Genomic DNA, 20,072 nt, shown 5'->3' on the forward strand with positions numbered 1-20,072 from the left:
ATCTCTTACTTCCGCAGGGTTGGGGGGGGGGAGGGAGAGAAATGTGCGCTGTGGCGCCAAGATTCAATTAGAAAATTCTTGGTTTAAAAAAAAAAACAAAACCACCTACCACCTGATAATCCCTGATATGAAAAACTGCATTTATTAGGAGAGAACTGACATAATTTCCCCCTAAATTAGAAACATTAATTAGTAAAAATTACTTTGGGACAGGAATATTCAACAAGACAAAAAAATGGTGGTTTTGCACACTGTACACTTAGGGTTTGTCTATATTTAGAAGGTACAACTGCACTTCAGTGAAGATGCTACCTATGCCGACAGAGGGGCTTCTGCCATCCGCGTAGGCACTCCACCTCCCCGAAGGCAGTTGCTAGGTTGGGGGAGAAGCCCTCCTGTCAACGTAGCATTCTCTACACTGGGAGTTAGGTCCAAATAACTGCATTGCTCCGGATGACGTAGTTATACTGACATAAGTTGCTAGCATAGACCAAGCCTTAGGCTATGTCTACACTGCACTTTCGTCAGTAAAACTTTTGTCGCTCAAGGGTGTGAAAACACACTCCCCTGACCAACAAAAGTTTTACTAATGAAAAGCACTGGTGTGAACAGCGCTACGTCGGCGGGAGACGCTCTCCCGCCGACAAAGGTACCTCCCCACATCGGGGGTGGTTTTATTTTGCCAGCAGCAGCTCTCTCCGGCTGACAAAGAGCAGCTATACTGCGTGCCTTACAGTGGCAAGGCTTTAGAGGCACAGCTGTGTACACACAGCCTGAGTGTTAGGGGTACAGCAAACCAGAAAATTATTAAGACTAATGTAATACAATGTCCCAAAATGCATCTGGAATAAATCTCTCTCTCTTTCTCTCTCATGTGATACTGCTCCAGTAAATCCCAACCCCATCCTGATTTCTAAGCAGGCTTTAGGATTCCCTCTCTCAGTAATGAAAACAGGAAGCACAACATTCTACCTCAGAGGTCCCCAATCTGTGGGGCGCACCCCCCTAGGGGGGCATGGAGGAAGGTTGTGGGGGGGCAGGGAGGGAACGCCACCCAGCTCCACTACTGGCCTGGGTCCTGGCTGCCGGCTCCACACCTGGGACCCCACCCCCAGCTACGGCCCATGCCTCAGCCCCCTTACTCTTGTCCACATTCCCCCCTCCCAGAGCCATGGCCCCCAGTCCTGGCTAGGTTTGCCAATTTGAGTTGGCTGTATTCCTGGAGGTTTCATCACATTACATAATCTTTAATTAAAGATTACTCTTTAATTCCTGGAGACTCCAGGACAATCCTGGAGGGTTGGCAACCCTACTACTGGCCCTGGCTTCTGGGGGCAAGAAGGGGGAGCGGACAGGAGTCAGGGGGACATGAGAAAAGGTTTGGGGACCACCGTTCTACCATAAGAGACCCGGACAAACTGGAAATAACCTGACTCTTCCTCCTGTGACGAGAGGATGAGAGCATGGCTGAGAAGTTAAAAGTCTCCATGAGCCAGAGTGCAGCGCATACCACACACAACTCTCTCATTACATTTCAGCTATTTTTGGAGAACCACTGCAGCTTCAGGTGGGACTAGGTATTTACTGGGTATTTAGTCAGTGAAGTGTGGTTGTAATGTGGGAGAGGAATAGGCGTACATACAGGGGAGTGAGAAGATAAATCTTATCCTGAGGCAAATTAGAGATCATTTATTGTTGGCCTGATTGAAAAGAGCAAGAGAACAGGGAAGTGCTCCAATGCAAAACCTCCTCTCTCTGTCTACAATACCTCCAGACTATCAAAATAAATAGCAATATAGTCCACAACTGACCACCCACAACTCACAATGACTTCGGAGGGCAGTTGCTTGGCACCTCAACATCTGTCCCCAAATTTCCGCAGGTGGACTTTCATTATTATTAACGACCAAGTTTATTAGAGGAGAAATACCGTAGCATTGGCCTAAGGACCAACCAAAAATGGGGCCCCATTGTGCTAGATACGATACAAACACAGAGTAGTTGATAGTCCCTGCCCTGAATAACTTACAAGCGAAAACAGACAAGACAGACAGAGAGCAGAGGTAGAACACACAGGCCCAGCGAACAATGGAATGGAAGCAAACATCGTGTTAGTGCCAAGTTTCTTTTTTAAAAGGTGGCTTTAGTTAGGAGGGGATAAGACAGAGGTGAAAAGAAGCTGGTATGGTCCCGTACAGCGTGCCGGTAAGAGCCAGTACGCCGGGCCGGAGCGGACCGGCTTCCCCAGGCTGGTGCTTTAAAGGGCCCCGGGCTCCACGCAGCGGCCGGAGCCCTGGGCCCTTTAACGCACCCCCCGAGCCCTGCTGCTGGAGCCCCAGGGTAGCGGCAGCAGGGCTCCAGCGCTGATTTAAAGGGCCAGGGGCTCTGGCCACTACGAGAAGCCCTGCGCCCTTTAAAGCACCCCCCGAACCCCTGGGGCTCCCCACAGCAGCCAGAGCCCCCAGGCCCTTGAAAGCACCCCCTGAGCCCCGCTGCTGGAGCCCCAGGGTAGCGGTAGCAGGGTTCCAGTGCTGATTTAAAGGGCCAGGGGCTCCGGCCGCTGCAGGGAGCCCTGCACCCTTTAAAGCACCCCCCGAACCCCTGGGACTCCCCGCAGGGGCAAGAGCCCCTGAGTCCTTTAAAGCACCACCCGAGCCCCGCTGCTGGAGCCCCGGGGTAGCGGCGGCAGGGCTCCAGCGATAATGTAAAGGGCCCGGAGCTCCGCTGTGGTAGCGGCGGCCAGAGCCCGGGGCCCTTTAAATCGCCCCTGAGCCCCGAGCTGCCTCTGCAGCTGGTAGCTCTGGGTGTGATTTAAAGGTCCCAGGGCTCCCAGCCGCAGCTGGAGCCCTGGGGCCTTTAAATCTTGATTTAAAGGGCCAGGGTTTTTAAAGGCCACGCCCCCTGCTCAGGACTCTGGAATACCGGTAAGTCCTTTAAGTTACTTTCACCCCTGGGATAAGATAATTGGAAAGCAAAATGAAGGGAGAAGGCACACTGAAAGGAAGGAGACTCAGGGGAAGGGGAGGTGATACAGACATTGAAAAGCAGGCGTTTGATCACTGAGGCTGCAATACAAAGGGCATGTTAACATGGGGACGCTCAGGAAAGTTAAGGTGAATCAACTAAAGATGTGAAGTCAATGCACCACCTCCCTGCCACATGGACCCTTTCATTCAGGAGTAAAGTGGCCTAATCTGGCCACTACTCCAGGGTGTAAAACAGCAACGTATCTCATCTCTGTAGCTGCACCAACTGCTACAGCAGAACCAAGCATTTTTAAAAGTCATTTTTCAGGCACAATAAATTAAATTTAACGAGCAAAACAGAACGAAGCTGAACAATAAGCCATAATGCAATAGCAACAGCATTCAAGCCTACTGCCAACGGCAAAAACTGTTCTTTCCATTTAAATGTCTGTTTAGGCTACGCTATCACCGTATCTGTACTACAGCAAAGCACCCTCTTTCACCAGCCGCTGAGCTAGAGGAACCTGATGAGACAAGTTATGCTGGCAGTTTCACGAATGGAAATCAGCCAGAGCCAAGAGTCAATACAGTAGACAACAGAAAAGGGACAGTCATTTGCTGCTGCAATGTCTACATGAGCTATTTTTTACCCAAGAGAGCCAATTTCTGGGTTGTCCAGATCCTGGCCTCTTGTACTGAAAAACTGTTGCCAATTCTCACTCTTTAATCACAAGTATCATGATATTTGGTGTTTTTCAGAAAGCCTCAGCTCCCGGACTAATGTGAATGCATGACCACCTTTTTTTCAAATGAAAAATAAGGTGAATTTCATGGTTGCAAAGAAAATCATGACCACGTGCACCCTAAAGTTTCAAAAACAAGTAGATAAATAAAAAGAACCCAAAATGTATTTATTTTTTAAATTCCATGGTTTTCCTATTTGTGGAGACCTGACCCCACAATTTGATTTTTGAATGTTTTTATGTAGCACGAATCGTGAGTCAGCCGTGAGATGAATCAACAACTCCCATAAACCATAAAGGGTATGTCCTGCACTGAAGCGGAGAGCAAGTCTCCCAGGGCAGGTAGACAGATTCGCATTAGCAGGACTCAAGCTAGTGCACTAAAAATAGCAGTGTGGACATTCAGGCTTGAGCGGAAGATCAGGCTGTCAAGTCCATCCAACCCCATAGCTTGAGAGCCCAAGCTCCAGCCCCAACCGGAACAGCCACATTGCTATTTTTAACATGCTAGCTCCAGCCCCACGGGCGCTATTCTGTTTACCGGGGCTGGGAGGCTTGCTCCCTGCTGCAGTGAAGACATCCCCAAAAGAGAGACATCATGGTAAATCAATATAACATGGTTTTACTGTGTCTGCAAGGAAGTGCCACTTTGCTGAGAAAGGAGACTGACTGGGATTACTTCTCATCTTTAAAAGTAGTTTTGAATTATCTGAAGCCACCACATTGTGTAGTGAATAACCATAAGCACATCAGCAGCATCCTACTTCCAGGCCCTCTCAGCGGTCCAGAGAGGCCAGAGCCTCTTCCAGCTTTTGAGGCCCCTAGCCATAATAAAAATAAAAAATGACGACACATGAAAATAAAATAAGGCACCAAAAAAAGAGTGAGACATAATTTGAATATTTTTTTGTTTAACAAATGCTTTTCTGGTCCAATAGGGATGCGCATAAAAACAAGTTGCGAAGCTTATCAAATACCAAAAAATTAACGAGTGTCTAAATTTGAAGCCCCCTTTGAGCTTGAGGCCCAGGCCAAATGGCCCTCTTGCCGCCCCTCCTCTCCACCACCACCACCCCCACCTCCTCAATTGGCCCTAGTTGCATCTTATCTCAAATCAGATTGTAAGCTTTTGCAGGCAGGGACTCAAAAGCTTCCTAGCATAAGGAAGCCCTCAGATACATATTTTGTATCATCAAGGTATTAAATACCTTCCAATTCCAGATAGAAAAAGCCTGCTCACTGTTTATACAGTCCTAAAACAAGAAAGAAAATGATACTCCAATATACGAAAAGAATCCTTCCATCAGTATGGAACACATTCACCTCTGAGGTGAACTGTTACAAAGGCCAAAAAATGAAGTAAATGTTTTTCAAGTGTGGTTTTAACATGCTTTGTAATGGAGTAGCATTTATTTAGAGGGACATTTTAATTTTTCCGCCCTCAAGCTCCTTTGTCAAAGCACAACCATGCAATATATGTTACACCACAACATCTGTACTCTATAGTCAAAACTAAAGTAAAAGTAAAACTACAACCTCCGCTTAAGCAAGTATTTCTCTCTCTTCTGAGGTGAAAAATCGAGTGGCACAAGAGCGCGCTTTCCTGCATGAGCCATTCTGCTAAGGAGCAGAAGTTTTGCAGTTAGACAGGATTTCACAGCATAACACAACAGACAAACCAGCATGATCAATTTTAAAATTTTACAACATGTGATTTTGGAGGGCTATTTTCCCCACAATAGGTGCAACAGGACACAAAGCTCTGTGCAGTTCCTATTTTCTCAGGAAAACTTAATAACTGTGAATTTACAGTAAAACGTTAACTTTAGTGTTATTTCAAAATACTTCCTCACTTTACAAACTAATGTTAATTTGGGAACTGGAAGAACTTTCTATTGACAACACTTAGTCTTTCTGGCAACAACACTATTCTCGCTGAAGGATTAGATTCCCAAGTTTAGTTACTCTGAAGGTAGTAGAAATATAGCGTGTAAGTCTTCAAAAGTATTTACCAACAGTTACCAGGAGGGGTATCTGAGAGACTACATTTCCTATACTTAAAGAAAGAAGGAAACAAACAGTGGTATCTCACTGTAGCCAAGCACTAGCTTTGTATATGACTTATTTTCTGGTCATATCGCTATTTTTACATGGCGGCACATCACTAGCGTTAGTTTAATGCAGAGGTGTACATAAGTGCCAGTTAAAGTGAGAAATGCTAGAATTAGCAACAAAGAGACATTAAAAGTACATATAATTGCTAAGGGTGGGTATTCACACATCCACCACAACGTAATCCATGCGCCCGCTCTCTTCTTTTCTAATTCTAGCTTTTCTTCATTTTAAATGACATTGTTTCAACGAGACACCGAGTGTTATAACTTGCCCTGCACCCATCCCAATTCCACAATAACTGAATACACTCTCTCTTTGGCATCATTCTTTTAATGGCACTGTTGTTTTAGGCTCAGTGGCCATAACAAAACTACCTTCTGCCTCTCCTTGCTCCTTCTTCCTGCAACTGTGTAGTAAACCCAGTATATGGCCACCTCTCCTTGCATAGATACTGTATGCAAAATGATGAGGTGTCCTTACATCTTTTAGATTTATTTAAACATCCAGGCAGCTCAAGAATCTCTGGAGCCCTCAATGTATCCATTGGGTTGGGCCAGTCACTACGAGATCTGGATTTAATATACAATTTGCTTTGCCCCACTGCAGCTACAAACTCCTATGCCAGCTGGGCAAGCACAACTGAAGAGGCAACAAAGAACGTGCCTAGAACTGGCAGGTATATTTACAAAGAGAGCTAGTGAAACTGAAGATGGAGCCCCAGTTTCTTCTTCAATAGGAGAGAGACAGCAACATGCTCAGGCAAGGCCAAGATTAAGGTGGAGAGATCCTCACCGAGAAGTTGTCAGTCCCCAGTTCCAGAGCAGCGTGTCACCCTAAACTCCACGTAGCACTGGAACACATGCACCACATAGGACACCGACATTTCCGTTTCCCCTTTTGGGTTGTGGTCCCCGTGGCCCCTCCGGCTACAGTTTAGTAGGATCAGTGAAGGCAATGCTGCCAAACATCGTCCCTGCAATTTTACACTTAACACCGAACAAGTTAGACAGACCCTTCTACCAAACACTAACTCTCACCATTCCCCACTTCTGGCTTTTTCCCATAGGGATTTATTCTAAATCTCAAAATACTGTGCTGCTAAGCTACTTGATAGTGTGTAAAAGCCAATTCCATCTATGCAGCCAAAGAACTCAAATGCTAATTATACCCATAGACTAGATCCTTGGCTCTCAGACTTCGGTTAGCTATTCAGACACTTTGAATATGCATCTGAATGGTAACTATTGTTGTATGCAGTGTTGTTGCAGCTGTTTGGTTTCCAAGATATTAGAGCGACAAGGCGGATGAGGTAAAACTTTTACTGGACCAATTTCTGTGGGTGGGAGAGAAGCTTTCAAGTTTACACCTGTGTAAACTCAAAAAGTTTCTGTCTCCCACCCACAGAAGTTGGCCCAATAAAAGATATTACTTCAACCCCCCCTTGTCTCTCTAACAACTATTGTGGCTCCCCCATGTTTCCAGTAACTCATAATATCGAGTCCCATGATACACAAAAGCACGGTGCTCTGCCAGCAAAGCACGGATCAGCTGATAAGCATAATGGAGCGCCAAGCTGACTCGATCCAGGCACTTGTAGCCAGGCACTACCGCCCCCGACCCCACCCTGCAGCCCTTGTCCCAAAACTCTTTCCCTTGTGCCCCCATGTTGCCTCCAACCCACTTTCTCCAACATTCAGAGGCAGCTGGTGGCAGTAAGAACCCAACACCTGTAGCTTCACCACCCAGCTCTGAAAACTACGAACCTTACCCTCTGTCCTCAACCCCCATCACCATGCAGTGTAGCCATCCTGAAGTGCAGCACTCATTGCACAGCACTCCAGACAGGAAGGCTGAGTACGATAACAGGACATACACAAATCCGTTCCCCACCCCCTTGCCCTTTCTGTTTCCCAAGCAGATGTGTTTCTTTTCAATAAATGAATTTCCTTTTCAATAAATGGATTTTTTGGCTTTGAAAACATTCTTTATTATTGCATAAAGTAAAAGATACCTTAGCCCAGGAAAGAAACAGGCACTGCAAGTCAGCGTAGCAAAAACAGATTCCTACTAACATTGGAACCACTGCACTTCACTCCTGTGCAGGGCACCAGACATTACTGGTGGCTTTCAGCCTCAAATTGCTCCCTCAAGGCATCCCTAATCCTTGTGGCCCCACGCTAGGCCCCTCTAATAGCCCTGCTCTCTGGCTGTTCTAATTCAGCCTCCAGGTGTTGAACCTCCAAGTTCCATGCCTGAGTGAATCGTTCACCCTTCCCTTCACAAATGCTATGGAGGGTAGAGCAAGCGGATATAACTGTGGGGATGCTGTCATCGTCCAGGTCAAGCTTCCCATACAGAGAGCGCCAGTGGCCCTTTAAACGGCCAAAAGCACACTCCAGTCATTCTGCACTTGCTCAGCCTGTTGTTGAACCATTCCTTGCTGTGGTCAAGGCTCCCTGTGTAGGGTTTAATGAGCCACGGCATTAAAGGGTAAGCGGGGTCTCCAAGGATCACAATGGGCATTTCGACTTCCCCTATGGCGATCTTCTGGTCTGGGAAAAAAGTCCCGGCTTGCAGCTTCCTGAACAGGCCAGTGTTCCAAAAGATGCGTGCGTCATGCACCTTTCCGGGCCAGCCTGCGTTAATGTCAATGAAACCCCCATGGTGATCCACAAGCACCTGGAGAACCATAGAGAAATACCCCTTCCGATTAATGTACTCGGAGGCTAGGTGGGCTGGTGCCAGAATTGGAATATGCATGCCATCTATCGTCCTTCCGCAGTTAGGGAAACCCACTTGTGCAAAGCCATCCACAATGTCATGCACGTTACCCGGAATCACAGTTCTTCTGAGCATGATGCGATTAATGGCCCCGCAAACTTGCATCAACACGATTCCAGCAGTCAACTTCCCCACTCCAAACTGGTTAGCGACCGATCGGTAGGTGTCTGGAGTTGCCAACTTCCAGATTGCAATAGCCACCCGCTTCTCCACAGTCAGGGCAGCTCTCAATCTCGTGTCCTCGCGCAGCAGGGCGGGGGTGAGCTCCTCACACAGTCCCATGAAAGTGGCTTTTCTCATCCGAAAGTTCTGCAACCACTGCTCGTCATCCCAGATTTGCATGACAATGTGATCCCTCCACTCAGTGCTGGTTTCCTGAGCCCAAAAGCGGCGTTCCACGGTGGTGAGCATGTCCATGAATGCCACAAGCAATCTCATGTCATATGCATTACTTGAGTCGATATCATCATCGGAGCCCTCACTGTCACTTTGGATAAGGAATAACTCGACTGCCAAACGTGACGTGCTGGCAAGACTTGTCAGCATACTCCTCAGCAGTTCGAGATCCATTCCCGCAGACTGAAAGGGAAGACAGAGCGCACAGTACAAAAATCGTTGAAAGATGGCGCCAAATATGGTCGGAAGCACAGGGATTGCTGGGATGCAAGCCGATGCATCACGGGGCATTAGGACAGGACCCAGAATGCCCCCCGCCCCCTTCCCACAAGCCACAGCGCCAGAATGGGAAGAGGTGCTCTGTGGGATAGCTGCCCATAATGCACCGCTCCCAATGCTGCTTCAAGTGCCACAAACGTGGCCACGCCAGTGCGCTTGCAGCTGTCAGCGTGGACAGAGTGCGGCGCTTTCCCTACTGCGCTCTCCAAAGGCGGGTTTAACTCACAGCGCTCTACATCTGCAAGGGTAGCCATGCCCTCAGAGTGTCACAGTGACATACAAGGTAGAACAGATTGTTTAGCATAAGTAGTTAACACACATTTCAACTGACCATTCAAGGTGAAGTGGCCATTATTTGGCTGACCACATTTCAGGCATTTTGTTAAAGCTTCAGTGATAGATTGCTCGGTCATTCCAGGAACAAGAAATCTTTCCAAATCAATGTAACACTTCAGTGTGGGTTCTCCAAAACATCCTAAAAGAGCTGGGTGTCTAAGGATTTGTCTATGCTTACAGCGCCCCAGCTTGGAGCAGCTGCGCTGCTGCAGCACTTAGTGAAGACGCTATTTGCACCAACGGGAGAGGTTCTCCCATCAGCACTCCCGTTGACAGAGCGCTGTCTACACCAGGGGTTAGGTCGGTATAACTACATCACTCGGGGTGGGGATTTTCCACACCTCTGAGCAACGTAGTTATACCAACGTAACATACATTGGTAGTGTAGACCAAGCCCGAGGTTGAGACATTCAAAGTTTCCTAAGGGAGCTAATGCAGCAACCTCTACTTGTAACATTAAATTACCTCTAGGAAAAGGATATTATTGGGTGAAACCCTGGTACCATTAAAATAAGTGGCAAAACTCTCAGTGATAGTAGGGCCAAGATTCCACCCAGTCTCATTACAGTACATTGAATTTTTATGATGAATTGAAAGTGCAACGTTCACTAGCTCCCCTGCTCTAGCAAACACTTATGCATGTGAACAACTTTATGTTCAAATGGGGAAGTTGCTCATGTGCAAAAAAGTGTTTGCAGGATCAGACCCAACAAGTATTTAACAGCAAATAAAGACACTGAAAAGAAAAAAGTAGCAAGTGTGAGAAATATACAAAATATTTTAGTTTACAGGACAGAACAAAAAAAAAGGTTTTATGTATGTTTGTGAAGAACAGCTTTCAAGAGACAAAGGAACATTAGCATTCTGTGTCTTGCTGCTCATCAAGAGAGGTGAGTTTCAGGAAATAAAGCGACATGCAGCCTGTGTACTTTAAACCACTTTCTGATCTGCAAGTCACACAAACCACTCTGCATTCAGCACTAACCACAGGCACCTATTTCCCTAGCAACAGTTTGCAGGCCAATTTCACTTTGACTGAAGAACATTTAACAAGTTACATAAGGAGCATTGCACGTTGGTGCTGTAACAGCAGCTGGTTTTCACACTTACCCGAATGTTATTTACGTAGTATTGAATGGGCCAATACTTTGCTGCAATTACAGAACCTAAGACAAAAAATTACAAATAGAAGTGACTAATCCATATTAAACAGTAACGTTAAAAAACACAAACTTTGTTTAGCCAAGTTTTAATATAAAGCAGATTTCTCTTTATTCTTCAACAGCACATTTAGTCTGTTACTTTATTAGAGCAAACCTTTCCTTTGTCCAACGAGATTTGAGAATTGGATTAGATAGCAAAAGAACAAGACAACACAGTAATTAAGTGTTAACTTTAGGGATATTTTACTAGCTACAGAAATTAACAAATTGTATATAACCATTAATATCCCAAATCTATAGAAATCCCAAACTATGTAGATGACCTAAAGAAGAGCTCTGTGTAAACTCAAAAGCTCATCTCTTTCACCAACAGAAGTTGGTCCAATAAAAGATATTACCTCGCCCATTTTGTCTCTCTAACACAACTACAACTGAATACAGGATACATAGTGTCTGTATTAATAAACCCTAGGCTTATACTGGACCAATTGTAACATCTGTCTGATTCACAATACACATTTCCAAACTTATTTGATCCTTACCAGATCTAATCAAGACATCGGGTCATTGACTGAACTTTCACTGGCATGGTATTAACTACATTTTGGAAACACAAATTTAATTACATGGTATTTATGTCAATAGTGTTAACAATACATTGGAGGGAAGAAAAAGGGAATAGGAAATGACAAAAAGGAAAAAGTCAAGTCAAACAAAATCAGTTATGAGATGTATTTGCTATCCTGACCTGTAAGTTTATTTTTTATTCAAAACATGAATGATACTTTAAAGATACTTGCTGTAATAACTGTTTAAAATATTAAAAAAAATACAAAGAGAATTACTCAAGCACTGCATGGTTACCAGCTGTGGAATCTTCCAATTAGTTCAAAGCATACCCCTGTCAAGGTTCCTTCCCCACTCTGAACTCTAGGGCACAGATGTGGGGACCCGCATGAAAACCCCCCTAAGCTTATTTTTACCAGCTTAGGTTAAAACTTCCCCAAGGTACAAACTATTTTACCTTTTGCCCCCGGACTTTATTGCTGCCACCACCAAGCGTCTAACAAATATATAACAGGGAAAGAGCCCGCCTGGAAACGTCTTTCCCCGCAAAATCCTCCCAAACCCTACACCCCCTTTCCTGGGGAAGGCTTGATAAAAATCCTCACCAATTTGCATAGGTGAACAAAGACCCAAACCCTTGGATCTTAAGAACAATGAAAAAGCAATCAGGTTCTTAAAAGAAGAATTTTAATTGAAGAGAAAAAGTAAAAGAATCACCTCTGTAAAATCAGGATGGTAAATACCTTACAGGGTAATCCGATTCAAAACATAGAGAATCCCTCTAGGCAAAACCTTAAGTTACAAAAAGACACAAAAACAAGAATATACATTCCATTCAGCACAGCTTATTTTCTCAGCCATTTAAACAAAGCAGAATCTAACGCATATCTAGCTAGATTACTTACTAAGTTCTAAGACTCCATTCCTTTTCCGTTCCTGGCAAAAACAACACACGGACAAAGAGAACCTTTGTTTCTCCCCCCCTCCAGCTTTGAAAGTATCTTGTCTCCTCATTGGTCATTTTGGTCAGGTGCCAGCAAGGTTATCCTAGCTTCTTAACCCTTTACAGGTGAAAGGGTTTTTCCTCTGGCCAGGAGTGATTTTAAAGATGTTTACCCTTCCCTTTATATTTATGACAGCTCCCCACAAGCCTACTTCAGAACTGATCTCAGTTCTATGAGTTTGTTTGTTTTTTAAACCAGTCTATACAAAAGTTGGGATGGAGTCATGAAGAAAGTATGTATGGGCAGTTTACATAGGACTGGCATAGTACGATAACATGACTCCCGTCCTGAATACTATCGTCAGTATTATGGAGAGGCAGCTGCCTCTGTACAATTGTAGTTTCAGCCAACTTCTGTGATAAATCCCTATTTTAGCACCCCCATAACTTTGGCTTGAGACTTGTTACGTTTACACCAAGTTCAAATGATTTTCTTTAGTCTTTGAAGAAACAGTCACTTTTAAACTAGAGCTCATTAAAAATGACTCTGAATAGAAATGTTGATATTTACCTTATGTCTGTCTCTACGTGCTAAAACGTGGTTTTTCGTTTGGTTTATCGGGAACAGCGCTGGGCATAGTGTTCTTATCAAGTGTAAATGTTGTGTGCGCGCACGTGTGTATATGTAGTATATTTTACCATAACAAGCTTAACGCTGAACAAAAATAAATGCTATTCTTTCAGCAGTATTTTCAAAATATATACACACCACAAAACACTTTGGAAAATAAAAAAAATTAAATATGCACATTAATGACACATCATTGGTCAACATCCAAAGCAGGTCCTCAAACACATATACTTTTTCCATATCCTGATAAAGTTATACACTTTCCCGCTCAACTATCGATACAAAATTATTCTCAGCAACAGTAATTGTAAATACTTTACAAAAGAATTCTCCATGAAACAAAAGGAACCAAACTTCAGACTGCCACGCTGGAGCATAGCTTCGCAGGAATATGATATGGAGATCAATCATGCTGAGGGTTGGAGAACAAGCTACCCGACACCCTGTCCAGAAAAGAGGGGACAGAGGTGAAGTTTATGTCATGGCCAATGAACAAAACTCCACCAACAAACTCACAAGAGGAGGTGTGACAGTCAAGGTCCAGCCACCCCAATGGGAGAAAAGGGTGGTCTGAACCCTAAAAATAAGCAATTGAGTCAACCGATTGTAGACAATGTTATGGTGTATAAACATATGCCAAGTAAGATCTTTTATGAAAGCTTGTAATGCCCTGAACTTGAGATCATTAAGAGAGATGTATACAGGTTATGGCCATGAATGTATGCATGTATATAGATGTAGAAAATTGTAATTTTAACTATAGTGCAACTGCATCATCACCTCACAGCAGTGTGGTGAGGCAATCAGGCAGGGAAGGCACCTCCCAGGCCAGGTGTTTACACAAAACCAGCTCCAAGAACTTAGCATTGTCCAGCCAGATACAGACAATGGTGGACCATTAAAGGTAATGGGAAAACACTGAAACAACTTGAAACTGAAAAGAAAAACCCAGGGCTTATCTACAGTGGCACTTTACAGTGCTGAAACTTGCAGCGCTGGGGGGGGGGTGAGGGCTCTGGCTAGGGGTGCAGGCTCTGGGGTGGGGCTGGGAATGAGGGGTTTGGAGTGCAGGAGGTGGCTCAAGGCTGGGGCAGAGTGCTTTGGGGTGGGGCCAGGGATGAGGGGTTCAGGGTGCAGGAGGAGGCTCTGACTGGGATGAGGGGTTCAGTGTGTGGGAGGGGGCTCAGGACTGGGGCAGAGGGTGGGGGTGAGGTCTTTGGGGTGGGGCCGGGGATGACGGGTTTGGGGTGCCAGCAGCTCTCTCGACGCCATATGCACACGAGAGAGAACAAGAGAAGTTAAAGGACCATCACATTCTATAATTTAAGCTATTTTAAAAAGAACCAAAGCACAGCATTATGGAGCAATCCAGCTCCTGCTTCTTGTAACTCATTGAGCTTCAATATCTTCCTTGCTTCATTTCAATTTTTTGTTCCATTTGAACTCCTTGAGCTATTCAGCTTCCTGCCCACAAATGTAATATATTATACGCTCATTTCCTAGATACATCTGCATTACCTGACTCCCTGAACAGAGTACAGATCACTTGGGAGCAATATTTTGTCAATCCAGTCTCTTAAACAGAGGAAGTTTAAATTTGAACGTGCGTTTTTTCCTTTACAGTCAACCTCAGAGTGACACCAGAAACACTCCGTGATTTTCTCGTATTATCTCTAGTGCACTGATAGGTTTCAATGTATCCAGCGTTGCTGACATGCTTTTAAATCTCAGTGTCTACTGCTTTTCCACATGGCACAAGAACTGAAATCACAGCCTTGTTTACACTCAACCTACTGTTTGCAATTTCATGTCGAAGGTTAGATACTGGAGAGTTCATTTTTAATCCTTTAGTGAGCAAAACTTAGCTCACATTCCAAAGGTTATGAACTGCTATGATTTTATTTAAGAAACACCAACAATTAAGCAACACTGTCAGTCTAGGCTATTTTAAAGAATACACACACGATTTACCCTCACAGATTTCATGGAAGCATTTTGTATAAATTTAGCGTGAGAATTACTGAAGCCCAACCCTCCCTCACCTAACATGCTGTTGTTAATTATTTGTATTACAGTAAGGCACAGAGATTCGACAGTGGCCAATGCCAGGTTCCCCAGAGGGAATGAACAGAACAGGTAATCATCAAGTGATCCATCCCGTCGCCCATTCCCAGCTCCTGGCAAAGAGAGGCTAGGGACACCAAACCTGCCCATCCTAGCTAACAGTCATTGATGGATCTGTCCTCCATGAATTTACCTAGTTCTTTTTTGAACCGTTATAGCCTTGGCCTTCACAACATCCTCTTGCAAGGAGTTCCACAGGTTGACTGTGCATTGTATGAAAAAATACTTTCGTTTGTTTTAAATCTGCTGCCTATTAATTTCATTTGGTGGCCCCTAGTTCTTGTGTTAGGAGAAGGAGTAAATAACACTTCCTTAATTACTTTCTCCACATCACTCATGATTTTATAGACCTTTATCATATCCCCCCTTAGTCATATCTTTTCCAAGCTGAAAAGCCCGTCTTATTAATCTCTCCTCATACGGCAGCCGTTCCATACCCCTAATCATTTTTGTTGCCCTTTCCTGAACCTTTTCCAAGTCCAATATATCTTTTTTGAGATGGGGCAACCATTCTGCATGCAGCATTCAAGATGTGGGCATAGCATGGATTTATATAGAGGCAATATGGTATTTTCTGTCTTATTATCTACCCCTTTCTTAATGATTCCCAACTTTCTTTTTTGCTTTTTTGACTGCCACTGCACACTGAGTGGGTGTTTTCAGAGAACTAGCCACAATGACTCCAAGATCTCTTTCTTGAGTGATAACAGCTAATTTTGACCCCATCATTTTATATATGTAGTTGGGATTATGTTTTCCAATGTGCATTACTTTGCATTTATCAACATTGAATTTCATCTGCCATTTTGCACAAAGAAAAGGAGTACTTGTGGCACCTTAGAGACTAACCAATTTATTTGAGCATAAGCTTTCGTGTGCTGTTGCCCAGTCACCCAGTTTTGAGAGATCCTTTTGTAGCTCTTTGCAGTCTGTCTGGGATTTAACTATCTTGATTAGTTTTGAATCATCTGCAAATTTTGCCACCTCACTGTTTATCCCTTTTTTCTGATCATTTATGAATATGTTAAATAGAACTGGGCTCAATAAGACCCCTGGGGGACACCACTATTTACCTCTCTCCAGTCTGAAGACGGACCATTTATTCCTACCCTTTGTTTCCTATCTTTTAACCAGTTACCAATCCGTGAGAGAACCTTCCCTCTTATCCCATGACTGCTTACTTTGCTTAAGAGCCTTTGGTGAGTGACCTTGTCAAAGGCTTTTTGAAAACCTAAATACACTATATCCACTGGATTCCCCTGGTCCACATGCTTGTTGACCCCCCTCAAAGAATGCTAGTAGATTGTAAAGGAAATCATGCCTCACCAAAAAACATGTTGACTATTCCCCAACAATTTATGTTCATCTATGTGTCTGACAATTTTGTTCTTTACTCTTGTTTCAACCAGTTTGCCCAATATCAAGAGGTACCACGACATCTCAATATCAAAGGTGGTACAAAAACATTCCCCAAGGATAACAGGAACACACTGACCCCTCCTAAAGGATAAAGTCAGGATGACAGTACGTAATAAAAATGTTTTTATTGAACCAACATGTACAAGGTAATGGGTGATAACCAGCCACATCGGGGGGCAGTAACTACGGCAAAGGCAGTACGTAATTTTTTTGTATCAGGCCAGTGTATAAAGATTTATCTCAGAGGGACTATCTTTGTCCAGCTGACATGGGAACGGAAAGTCCCACCATTCACCAAGCTGCATCCATTGTCACGGCATAGAGGTCTTAGTATCCTTGTAGAGTCTGCCAGGTGCTATTACCATGCTTCGCCGACAATAAACCTAGCCTGGTGCCTTCGTACCTTAACGGATCTTGTGGTCATTGGGCAGTTCGCTCGAGGTCTGCTGTGCTGGCTGTCTGCACTGAGCTGGAGCAGCACACAGGGAAAATACACACAAGCAACCAAATATCTAACAACAATACCCACCCTGGATCTGATCTTTTCCAGAAATAAAGATGAGGTATCATCAGAGATTGAGCTATCAGAAGAAGAATCACTGGAACAAACTGAAAATTTAAAAAGCAATAAGTCACTTGAGCCAAATGGTATACATCCAAGAATTCTGAAAGACTTCAGGTATGAAGTAGGACAGGTAGATACGCTGGAGGGTAGGGATAGGGTACAGAGGGACCTAGACAAATTGGAGAATTGGGCCAAAAGAAATCTGATGAGGTTCAACAAGGGCAAGTGCAGAGTCCTGCACTTAGGAGGGAAGAATCCCATGCACAACTACAGACTAGGGACCAAATGGCTTGGCAGCAGTTCTGCAGAAAAGGACCTAAGGGTTACAGTGGACAAGAAGCTGGATATGAGTCAACCATGTGCCCTTGTTGCCAAGAAGGCCAATGGCATTTTGGGATGTATAAGTAGGGGCATTGCCAGCAGATTGAGGGACGTGATCGTTCCCCTCTATTCGACATTGGTGAGGCCTCATCTGGAGTACTGTGTCCAGTTTTGGGCCCCACACTACAAGAAGGATGTGGAAAAATTGGAGAGAGTCCAGCGGAGGGCAACAAAAATGATTGGGGGACTGGAACACATGACTTATGAGGAGAGGCTGAGGGAACTGGGATTGTTTAGTCTGCAGAAGAGAAGAATGAGGGGGGTTTGATAGCTGCTTTCAACTACCTGAAAGGGGGTTCCAAAGAGGATGGCTCTAGACTGTTCTCCGTGGTAGCAGATGACAGAACAAGGAGTAATGGTCTCAAGTTGCAGTGGGGGAGATTTAGGTTGGATATTAGGAAAAACTTTTTCACTAGGATAGTGGTGAAGCACTGGAATGGGTTACCTAGGGAGGTGGTGGAATCTCCTTCCTTAGAAGTTTTTAAGGTCAGGCTTGACAAAGCCCTGGCTGGGATGATTTAATTGGGGATCGGTCCTGCTTTGAGCAGGGGATTGGACTAGATGACATTCTATGATTCTATTTGAGCTGCTAACAATATAGCCTCTCATTAAAATCACCTGCTATTCCACAGGATTGGAAGGTTGCAAATGCTGTCCCTAAAATTGAAAAGACGACACAAGGGGTGACCCAGGGAATTACAGACTAGCCAGCTTTACATCTGTACCTGACAAACTGGTTGAAATAATAATTAAAAATAGAATAATGAAGCACCTGGAAGATTATGATAAGATCTAACCAGCATGGCTTCTGCAAATAAAAAAATTTCACTCATCTATTAGAGTTGTTTTGAATACATCAATAGACTAGTGGATAAAAACTTGTTGACATAATTTATTTAGACTTTCAAAAGGCCTTTGATAAGATCTCTCACATGACGCTAATAAAGAAACTAAGCAGTCATGGGGTGAGAGGCTAAGTATTGTCATGGATCAAAAACCACCTCGAAGATAAAATAAAGAGTACGATTAAATGGTCAATTTTCACCATGGCAAAAGGCTACCAGTAGGGTACCTCAAAGTTCCATATCAAGTCCGATGTTGTTTATTAATAATTTAGAAATGGGAGTGAGTAATGAGTTAGCAAAATCTGGAGATGATACAGACTTATTTATGTTGTCCAAAATCAGAGAGGACTGTAAAGAACTTCAGAGACCTAACCAAGCTAGGTCACTGGGTAATATGGTGGCAAATGAAGTTAAATGTTGATATATGAAAAGTAATACACACCAGAAGGAAAAATTAAAGTAGTCATACTCCTTACAAAACTCTAAATTAACAGTATTATAATACCATAATATAAACCAATGCTCTCCCCTCATTTTGAGTACTGTGTAATGTACTCCCTATCCCCACCATCTCAAAAAGAATACTGCAGAATCAGATGGAGAAGAGCAACAAGAATTATTAGAACTAAGGAAAAAAATCTATCATCTGAAAATTAGAAAGATCAGGATTGTTTACCAAAACAACAGTGGTCCTTATTACAGAATTTAAAATAAGAAGGGTATAACAGAAGGCAGATAAGGAGTTTTGGCCTCCTGTCTCACAACACAAGAACAAGGGAACATTCAATTAAATTAAAAGATGGCAAATTCAAAATTTATAAAAAGGAAACGCTTTATCACATGGTATGAAATTAAACTCTGGGACTCAATGCCATAGGAAGTAGTTAAGACTTCATAGTACATTCTTAGCAAGTTTCAAAAACAGATTGGACATTTTTGTGGATAACAAGAATACTAAATTCTGGTCTACACTATGAGTTTATGTCGGATTTAGCAGCGTTAAATCCAAATTAACCCTGCACCCATCACACAATGAAGCCATTTTTTCAACATAAAGGGCTTTTAAAACAGATTTCTGTACTCCTCCCCAACGAGGGGATTAGCGCTGAAATCGACATTGCCATTTTGAATTAGGATTAGTGTGGATGCAATTCGAAGGTATTGGCCTCTGGGAACTATCCCACAGCGCACCATTGTGACCTCTCTGGACAGCACTCTGAACTCAGATGCACTGGCCAGGTGTACAGGAAAAGCCCTGGGGAACTTTTGAATCTCATTTCCTGTTTGGCCAGGTGAGCTCATCAGCACAGGTGACCATGCAGTCCCAGAATCAAAAAAGAGCTCCAGCATGGACCGAATGGGAGATACTGGATCTGATCGCTGTATGGGGAGAGGAATCCATGCTATCAGAACTACGTTCCAAAAGACGAAATGCCAAAACATTTCAAAATATCTCAGAGGCCATGAGGGACAGAGGCTAGAACAGGGACGCAACACACATGCCACGTGAAACTTAAGGAGCTCAGACAAGCGTACCAGAAAACCAAAGAATCAAATGGACACTCCAGGACAGAGCCCCAGAAATGCCACTTCTACGCTGAGCTGCATGCAATTCTAGGGGGGGGGGGCGCCACCACTATCCCACCCCTGTCCGTGGACTCCAATGATGGGGTACTCTCTGCCATGGCTGAGGATTCTGCAAATGGGGAAGATGAGGAGGACGACGAGCATGGAGAAAGCACACCGTTCTCCCCGACAGCCAGGATCTTTTTATCACCCTGACTGAAATACCCAACCAACCGAATGAAGCCGGAGAAG

At 44.1% G+C, this 20,072-nt stretch overlaps 1 protein-coding gene across 3 annotated transcripts in view; it reads right to left on the bottom strand.

Annotated features, from left to right (window-relative positions):
* Window positions 1-20,072, bottom strand: part of ADCY7 (adenylate cyclase 7) — a 119,055-nt gene that overhangs the window by 70,164 nt on the left and 28,819 nt on the right. The window contains exon 1 of one of the 3 annotated variants that reach the window (XM_073307660.1): window positions 10,727-10,782. The exons of the other annotated variants lie outside the window; for them this stretch is intronic. The gene's annotated coding sequence lies outside the window, so the exon portion shown is untranslated. Of the gene's footprint in view, window positions 1-10,726; window positions 10,783-20,072 lie in introns of those variants that run through there. 3 annotated transcript variants of the gene reach the window in all.

The sequence above is a fragment of the Lepidochelys kempii genome, chromosome 12 (genome assembly GCF_965140265.1).
Source record: "Lepidochelys kempii isolate rLepKem1 chromosome 12, rLepKem1.hap2, whole genome shotgun sequence".
NCBI classification, from domain to species: domain Eukaryota; kingdom Metazoa; phylum Chordata; order Testudines; family Cheloniidae; genus Lepidochelys; species Lepidochelys kempii.